Below are 9,877 nucleotides of genomic sequence, written 5' to 3'. Positions count from 1 at the left end.
ACCACTAGGATGCTGTGCCGAGGCTGGGCCACCACTGGGATGGCTGTACTGAGGCTCGGCCACCACTGGGATGGCTGTACTGAGGCTGAGCCACCACTGGGATGGCTGTACTGAGGACTGGCCACCACTGGGATGGCTGTACTGAGGCTGGGACACCACTAGGATGGCTGTGCTGAGGCTGGGACACCACTAGGATTGCTGTGCTGAGGCTGGGCCACCACTAGGATGGCTATACTGAGGCTGGGACACCACTAGGATGCCTGTGCTGAGCCTGGGACACCACTACGATGGCTGTGCTGAGGCTGGGCCACCACTAGGATGGCTGGGCGACAACTAGGATGGCTGAGCTGAGGCTGGGCCACCACTAGGATGGCTTGGCTGAGGCTGGGCCACCACTAGGATGGCTGGTTCACAACCAGGATGGCTGTGCTGAGGCTGGGCCACCACTAGGACTGCTGTACTGAGGCTGGGCCACCACTAGGATGGCTGTGCTGAGGATGGGCCACCACTGGGATGGCTGTACTGAGGCTGGGACACTGGGAAGGCTGTACTGAGGCTGGGCCTCCACTAGGATGGCTGGGCCACCACTAGGATGCTGTGCTGAGGCTGGGACACCGCTAGGATGGCTGTGCTGAGGCTGGGCCACAACTAGGATGGCTGTTCTGAGGCTGGGACACCACTAGGATGGCTGGGACACACTAGGATGGCTGGGCCACCACTAGGATGGCTGTGCTGAGGCTGGGACACCGCTAGGATGGCTGTGCTGAGGCTGGGCCACAACTAGGATGGCTGTACTGAGGCTGGGCCACCACTAGGATGGCTGGGCCACCACTAGGATGCTGTGCTGAGGCTGGGCCACCACTGGGATGGCTGTACTGAGGCTCGGCCAACACTGGGATGGCTGTACTGAGGCTGAGCCAGCACTGGGATGGCTGTACTGAGGACTGGCCACCACTGGGATGGCTACACTGAGGCTGGGCCACCACTGGGATGGCTGTACTGAGGCTGGGCCACCAGTTGGATGGCTGTGCTGAGGCTGGGACACCACTAGGATGGCTGTGCTGAGGCTGGGCCACCACTAGGATGGCTGTACTGAGGCTGGGACACCACTAGGATGGCTGTGCTGAAGCTGGGACACAGCTAGGATGGCTGTGCTGAGGCTGGGCCACCACTAGGATGGCTGTACTGAGGCTGGGACACCACTAGGATGGCTGTGCTGAGGCTGGGACACAGCTAGGATGCCTGTGCTGAGGCTGGGACACCACTACGATGGCTGTGCTGAGGCTGGGCCACCACTAGGATGGCTGGGCCACAACTAGGATGGCTGTGCTGAGGCTGGGCCACCACTAGGATGGCTGTACTGAGGCTGGGACACCACTAGGATGGCTGTGCTGAGGCTGGGACACCACTGGGATGGCTGTGCTGAGGCTGGGCCACCACTAGGATGGCTGAGCTGAGGCTGGGCCACCACTAGGATGGCTGGGCTGAGAATGGGCCACCACTAGGATGGCTGGGCCACAACTAGGATGGCTGTGCTGAGGCTGGGCCACCACTAGGATGGCTGTACTGAGGCTGGGCCACCACTAGGATGGCTGTGCTGAGGCTGGGCCACCACTAGGATGGCTTTGCTGAAGCAGGGCCACCATTAGTAGGGTTGTGCTGAGGCAGGGCCACCACTGGGATGGCTGTGCTGAGGATGGGCCACCACTGGGATGGCTGTACTGAGGCTGGGACACTGGGATGGCAATGCTGAGGCTGGACCACCACTAGGATGGCTGTGCTGAGGCTGGGACACAACTAGGATGGCTGTGCTGAGGCTGTGCCACCACTAGGATGGCTGGGCCACAACTAGGATGGCTGTGCTGAGTCTGGGCCACCACTAGGATGGCAGGGCCACAACTAGGATGGCTGTGCTGAGGCTGGGCCACCACTAGGATGGCTGTGCTGAGGCTGTGCCACCACTAGGATGGCTGGGCCACAACTAGGATGGCTGTGCTGAGGCTGGGCCACCATTAGGATGGCTGTGCTGAGGATGGGCCACCACTACGATGGCATTGCTGAGGCAGGGCCACCATTAGTAGGGTTGTGCTGAGGCAGGGCCACCACTGGGATGGCTGTGCTGAGGATGGGCCACCACTGGGATGGCTGTACTGAGGCTGGGACACTGGGAAGGCTGTACTGAGGCTGGGCCTCCACTAGGATGGCTGTGCTGAGGCTGGGACACCACTGGGATGGCTGTGCTGAGGCTGGGACACCACTAGGATGGCTGGGACACCACTAGGATGGCTGGGCCACCACTAGGATGGCTGTGCTGAGGCTGGGACACCGCTAGGATGGCTGTGCTGAGGCTGGGCCACAACTAGGATGGCTGTACTGAGGCTGGGCCACCACTAGGATGGCTGGGCCACCACTAGGATGCTGTGCTGAGGCTGGGCAACCACTGGGATGGCTGTACTGAGGCTCGGCCACCACTGGGATGGCTGTACTGAGGCTGAGCCACCACTGGGATGGCAGTACTGAGGACTGGCCACCACTGGGATGGCTACACTGAGGCTGGGCCACCACTGGGATGGCTGTACTGAGGCTGGGCCACCACTAGGATGGCTGTGCTGAGGCTGGGCCACCACTAGGATGGCTGTGCTGAGGCTGGGCCACCACTAGGATGGCTGTACTGAGGCTGGGACACCACTAGGATGGCTGTGCTGAGGCTGGGACACAGCTAGGATGGCTGTGCTGAGGCTGGGCCACCACTGGGATGGCTGTACTGAGGCATGAACACCACTAGGATGCCTGTGCTGAGGCTGGGACACCACTACGATGGCTGTGCTGAGGCTGGGCCACCACTAGGATGGCTGGGCCACAACTAGGATGGCTGTGCTGAGGCTGGGCCACCACTAGGATGGCTGTACTGAGGCTGGGACACCACTAGGATGGCTGTGCTGAGGCTGGGACACCACTGGGATGGCTGTGCTGAGGCTGGGCCACCACTAGGATGGCTGAGCTAAGGCTGGGCCACCACTAGGATGGTTGGGCTGAGAATGGGCCACCACTGGGATGGCTGGGCCACAACTAGGATGGCTGTGCTGAGGCTGGGCCACCACTAGGATGGCTGTGCTGAGGCTGGGCCACCACTAGGATGGCTGTACTGAGGCTGGGCCACCACTAGGATGGCTGTGCTGAGGCTGGGCCACCACTAGGATGGCTTTGCTGAAGCAGGGCCACCATTAGTAGGGTTGTGCTGAGGCAGGGCCACCACTGGGATGGCTGTGCTGAGGATGGGCCACCACTGGGATGGCTGTACTGAGGCTGGGACACTGGGATGGCAATGCTGAGGCTGGACCACCACTAGGATGGCTGTGCTGAGGCTGGGACACCACTAGGATGGCTGTGCTGAGGCTGTGCCACCACTAGGATGGCTGGGCCACAACTAGGATGGCTGTGCTGAGTCTGGGCCACCACTAGGATGGCAGGGCCACAACTAGGATGGCTGTGCTGAGGCTGGGCCACCACTAGGATGGCTGTGCTGAGGCTGTGCCACCACTAGGATGGCTGGGCCACAACTAGGATGGCTGTGCTGAGGCTGGGCCACCACTAGGATGGCTGGGCCACAACTAGGATGGCTGTGTTGAGGCTGGGCCACCACTAGGATGGCTGTGCTGAGGCTGGGCCACCACTAGGATGGCTTTGCTGAGGCAGGGCCACCATTAGTAGGGTTGTGCTGTGGCAGGGCCACCACTGGGATGGATGTACTGAGGCTGGGACACTGGGATGGCTTTGCTGAGGCTGGGCCAACACTAGGATGGCTGTGCTGAGGCTGGGACACCACTGGGATGGCTGTACTGAGGCTGGGACACCACTAGGATGGCTGTGCTGAGGCTGGGACACCACTGGGATGGCTGTTCTGAGGCTGGGCCACCACTAGGATGGCTGTGCTGAGGCTGGGACACCGCTAGGATGGCTGTGCTGAGGCTGGGCCACAACTAGGATGGCTGTACTGAGGCTGGGCCACCACTAGGATGGCTGGGCCACCACTAGGATGCTGTGCTGAGGCTGGGCCACCACTGGGATGGCTGTACTGAGGCTCGGCCACCACTGGGATGGCTGTACTGAGGCTGGGCCACCTCTGGGATGGCTGTACTGAGGACTGGCAACCACTGGGATGGCTGTACTGAGGCTGGGCCACCACTGGGATGGCTGTACTGAGGCTGGGCCACCACTAGGATGGCTGTGCTGAGGCTGGGACACCACTAGGATGGCTGTGCTGAGGCTGGGCCACCACTAGGGTGGCTGTACTGAGGCTGGGACACCACTAGGATGGCTGTGCTGAGGCTGGGACACCACTAGGATGGCTGTGCTGAGGCTGGGCCACCACTAGGATGGCTGTACTGAGGCTGGGACACCACTACGATGGCTGTGCTGAGGCTGGGCCACCACTAGGATGGCTGGGCCACAACTAGGATGGTTTTGCTGAGGCTGGGCCACCACTAGGATGGCTGTACTGAGGCTGGGACACCACTAGGATGCCTGTGCTGAGGCTGGGACACCACTACGATGGCTGTGCTGAGGCTGGGCCACCACTAGGATGGCTGGGCCACAACTAGGATGGCTGTGCTGAGGCTGGGCCACCACTAGGATGGCTGAGCTGAGGCTGGGCCACCACTAGGATTCAAATTCAAATTCAAATTCAAATTTATTTTATATAGCCCTTCGTACATCAGCTGATATCTCAAAGTGCTGTACAGAAACCCAGCCTAAAACCCCAAACAGCAAGCAATGCAGGTGAAGAAGCACGGTGGCTAGGAAAAACTCCCTAGAAAGGCCAAAACCTAGGAAGAAACCTAGAGAGGAACCAGGCTATGTGGGGTGGCCAGTCCTCTTCTGGCTGTGCCGGGTGGAGATTATAACAAAACATGGTCAAGATGTTCAAATGTTCATAAATGACCAGCATGGTCGAATAATAATAAGGCAGAATAGTTGAAACTGGAGCAGCAACACAGTCAGGTGGACTGGGGACATCAAGGAGTCATCATGTCAGGTATTCCTGGGGCATGGTCCTAGGGCTCAGGTCCTCCGAGAGAGAGAAAGAAAGAGAGAATTAGAGAGAGCATATGTGGGATGGCCAGTCCTCTTCTGGCTGTGCCGGGTGGAGATTATAACAGAACATGGCCAAGATGTTCAAATGTTCATAAATGATCAGCATGGTCGAATAATAATAAGGCAGAACAGTTGAAACTGGAGCAGCAGCACAGCCAGGTGGACTGGGGACAGCAAGGAGTCATCATGTCAGGTAGTCCTGGGGCATGGTCCTAGGGCTCAGGTCCTCCGAGAGAGAGAAAGAGAGAAGGAGAGAATTAGAGAACGCACACTTAGATTCACACAGGACACCGAATAGGACAGAAGAAGTACTCCAGATATAACAAACTGACCCTAGCCCCCCGACACATAAACTACTGCAGCATAAATACTGGAGGCTGAGACAGGAGGGGTCAGGAGACAGGATGGCTGGGCCAAGGCTGGGCCACCACTAGGATGGCTGGGCCACAACTAGGATGGCTGTGCTGAGGCTGGGCGACCACTAGGATGGCTGTACTGAGGCTGGGCCACCACTAGGATGGCTGTGCTGAGGCTGGGCCACCACTAGGATGGCTTTGCTGAGGCAGGGCCACCATTAGTAGGGGTTTGCTGAGGCAGGGCCACCACTGGGATGGCTGTGCTGAGGATTGGCCACCACTGGGATGGCTGTACTGAGACTGGGACACTGGGATGGCTGTGCTGCTGCTGGGCCACCACTAGGATGGCTGTGCTGAGGCTGGGACACCACTACGATGGCTGTGCTGAGGCTGGGCCACCACTAGGATGGCTGGGCCACAACTAGGATGGCTGTGCTGAGGCTGGGCCACCACTAGGATGGCTGAGCTGAGGCTGGGCCACCACTAGGACGCCTGGGCTGAGGCTGGGCCACCACTAGGATGGCTGGGCCACAACTAGGATGGCTGTGCTGAGGCTGGGCCACCACTAGGATGGCTGTGCTGAGGCTGGGACACCGCTAGGATGGCTGTGCTGAGGCTGGGCCACAACTAGGATGGCTGTACTGAGGCTGGGCCACCACTAGGATGGCTGGGCCACCACTAGGATGGCTGTACTGAGGCTGGGCCACCACTAGGATGGCTGTACTGAGGCTGGGCCACCACTAGGATGGCTGGGCCACCACTAGGATGGCTGTACTGAGGCTGGGCCACCACTGGGATGGCTGTACTGAGGCTGGGCCACCACTAGGATGGCTGTACTGAGGCTGGGCCACCACTAGGATGGCTGTACTGAGGGCCACCACTGGGATGGCTGTACTGAGGCTGGGCCACCACTGGGATGGCTGTACTGAGGCTGGGCCACAACTAGGATGGCTGTACTGAGGCTGGGCCACCACTAGGATGGCTGGGCCACCACTAGGATGGCTGTACTGAGGCTGGGCCACCACTGGGATGGCTGTACTGAGGCTGGGCCACCACTAGGATGGCTGTACTGAGGCTGGGCCACCACTAGGATGGCTGTACTGAGGCTGGGACACCACTAGGATGGCTGTACTGAGGCTGGGCCACCACTGGGATGGCTGTACTGAGGCTGGGACACCACTAGGATGGCTGTACTGAGGCTGGGCCACCACTGGGATGGCTGTACTGAGGCTGGGCCACCACTGGGATGGCTGTACTGAGGCTGGGCCACCACTGGGATGGCTGTACTGAGGCTGGGCCACCACTGGGATGGCTGTACTGAGGCTGGGCCACCACTGGGATGGCTGTACTGAGGCTGGGCCACCACTGGGATGGCTGTACTGAGGCTGGGACACTGGGATGGCTGTACTGAGGCTGGGACATAGCTACTCTGATGCTGACAATGTAGCTACACTTCGATCTGTGTGTGTCATTGAGTACAGAGTAAGATCATCAGCCAGCTCTCTGATGCTGACACTAACGCTAACGCTAACGCTAACGCTGACGCTAACGCTGACGCTAACGCTGACGCTGACGCTAACGCTAACGCTGACACTAACGCTGACACTAATGCTGACACTAACGCTGACACTAACGCTAACGCTAACACTAACAGTAACGCTAACGCTGACACTAACGCTAACGCTAACGCTAACGCTAACACTAACAGTAATGCTAACGCTGACGCTAACGCTAACGCTAACACTAACACTAACTCTAACACTAACAGTAACGCTAACGCTGACACTAACGCTAACGCTAACGCTAACGCTAACGCTGACGCTAACGCTAACGCTAACGCTGACACTGACACTAACGCTAACGCTAACGCTAACGCAGCCTTCCACTGGCACAGACATGAACACACACACACACACACACACATTAACATGACCAGTGAATAATGATGGTGTGATAAGTAACCTTACCCGAGACCTAATAAATGGTGTGACTTCCCAAAGATAATAACGATAGGTCTTCAGCTCAGTGGACTTTGGGTCAGACAGCCAGTGTGTAACAGCTGAGGTGTGTGTGTTGTTCCTCTGGAGAGGACAGGAGTTATCTGGAATTTGGGGGATGGGATGTTCTTCCCAACAGATGTCCAGAAGCACACTCACACACCCTCTGGGGCTGGGGCGAAGAGTACCCATGTGGCAGTGCCAAGCCCGGAGAGGGGGGCAGATACTCTGCCAGCTGACTCACTAGAGTAGGTGTGTCCACGCACGCACACATACTGAGATCCAATCCCAGAAGACCGACCCCCCCCCTCCCTCCTGAGATCCAATCCCAGAAGACCGCCCACCCCCTCCCTCCTGAGATCCAATCCCAGATTACCGCCCCCCCCCCTCCCTCCTGAGATACAATCCCAGAAGACCGCCCCCCACCCACCCCTCCTGAGATCCAATCCCAGAAGGCCACCCACTCCCCTACCCATGTCTAAAACACACTCTCGATGTCCCTCAGTTCAATTCAGTGGCATGATTATCTCTCTATATGTCTCTGCCTCTGCCTCTCTCTCTGTCTCTCTCTCTGCCTCTCTTTGTCTCTGTCTCTCTCTCTGCCTCCCTTTGTCTCTGTCTCTCTCTCTGTCTCTCTTTGTCTCTGTCTCTCTCTCTGTCTCTCTTAGTCTCTGTCTCTCTCTCTGCCTCTCTTTGTCTCTGTCTCTCTCTCTGTCTCTCTTTGTCTCTGTCTCTCTCTCTGCCTCTTTGTCTCTGTCTCTCTCTCTGCCTCTCTTTGTCTCTGTCTCTCTCTCTGTCTCTCGTTGTCTCTCTCTCTCTCTCTGCCTCTCTTTGTCTCTGTCTCTCTCTCTGCCTCTCTTTGTCTCTGTCTCTCTCTCTGCCTCTCTTTGTCTCTGTCTCTCTCTCTGCCTCTCTTTGTCTCTGTCTCTCTCTCTGCCTCTCTTTGTCTCTGTCTCTCTCTCTGTCTCTCGTTGTCTCTCTCTCTCTCTGCCTCTCTTTGTCTCTCTCTCTCTCTGCATCTCTCTCTGACTCTCTCTCTGCCTCTCTTTGTCTCTGTCTCTCTCTGTTTCTCTCTTTGTCTCTCTCTCTCTGCCTCTCTCTATCTCAATTCAATTGAATTCAAAGGGATTTATTGGCATGGGAAAAATACAGTTGAAGTTGGAAGTTTACCTACACCTTAGCCAAATACTTTAATCCTAGTAAAAATTCCCTGTCTTAGGTCAGTTAGGATCACCACTTTATTTTAAGAATGTGAAATGTCAGAATAATAGTAGAGTGATTTATTTCAGCTTTTATTTATTTCACCACATTCCCAGTGGGTCAGAAGTTTACATACACTCAATTAGTATTTGGTAGCATTGACTTTAAATTGTTTTACTCAAATGTTTCGGGTAGCCTTCCACAAGCTTCCCACAAATTTTGGCCCATTCCTCCAGACAGAGCTGGTGTAGGTTTGTAGGCCTCCTTGCTCGCACACGCTTTTTCAGTTCTGCCCACAAATGTTCTATGGGATTGAGGTCAGGGCTTTGTGATGGCCACTCCAATACCTTGACGTTGTTGTCCTTAAGCCATTCTGCCACAACTTTGGAAGTATGCTTGGGGTCATTGTCCATTTGGAAGACCCATTTGCGACCCAAGCTTTAACTTCCTGACTGATGTCTTGAGATGTTGCTTCAGTATATCCACATAACAACCTAATTAAACACAGGTGTAACTAATAGACAGACATGGGGAAAGAAGGATCAGTGGCAGCTAGTAGGCCGGTGACGACGACGACGACCGCCGAGCGCCACCCGAACAGGAAGGGGAGCTACCTTCGGTAGGAGTCGTGACAGGTATGTAGGTAGCTTCTGCCTTACTTACTTCCTTGCTGAGCGGCCTTTCAGGTTATGTCGATATAGGACTCGTTTTTACTGTGGATATAGATACTTTTGTACCTGTTTCCTCCAGCATCTTCACAAGGCCCTTTGCTGTTGTTCTGGGATTGATTGGCACTTTTCGCACCAAAGTACGTTCATCTCTAGGAGACAGAACGCGTCTTGTTCCTGAGCGGTATGACGGCTGCGTGGTCCCATGGTGTTTATACTTGCGTACTATTGTTTGTACAGATGAACGTGGTACCTTCAGGCATTTGGAAAATGCTCCCAAGGATGAACCAGACTTGTCGAGGTCTACAATTTTTTTTCTGAGGTCTTGGCTGATTTATTTTGATTTTCCCATGATGTCAAGCAAAGAGGCACTGAGTTTGAAATTAGGCCTTGAAATACATCCACAGGTACACCGACAATTGACTCAAATGATGTCAATTAGCCTATCAGAAGCTTCTAAAGCCATGACATCATTTTCTGAAATTTTCCAAGCTGTTTAAAGGCACAGTCAACACAATGTATGTAAACTTCTGACCCACTGGAATTGTGATAGAGTGAAATA

Source organism: Oncorhynchus mykiss, chromosome 13, assembly GCF_057628025.1.
Source record: "Oncorhynchus mykiss isolate SJ-2025 chromosome 13, ASM5762802v1, whole genome shotgun sequence".
Classification (NCBI taxonomy): domain Eukaryota; kingdom Metazoa; phylum Chordata; class Actinopteri; order Salmoniformes; family Salmonidae; genus Oncorhynchus; species Oncorhynchus mykiss.
The sequence above is the reverse complement of the archived record's forward strand: the minus strand, read 5'-3'. Positions refer to the sequence as shown.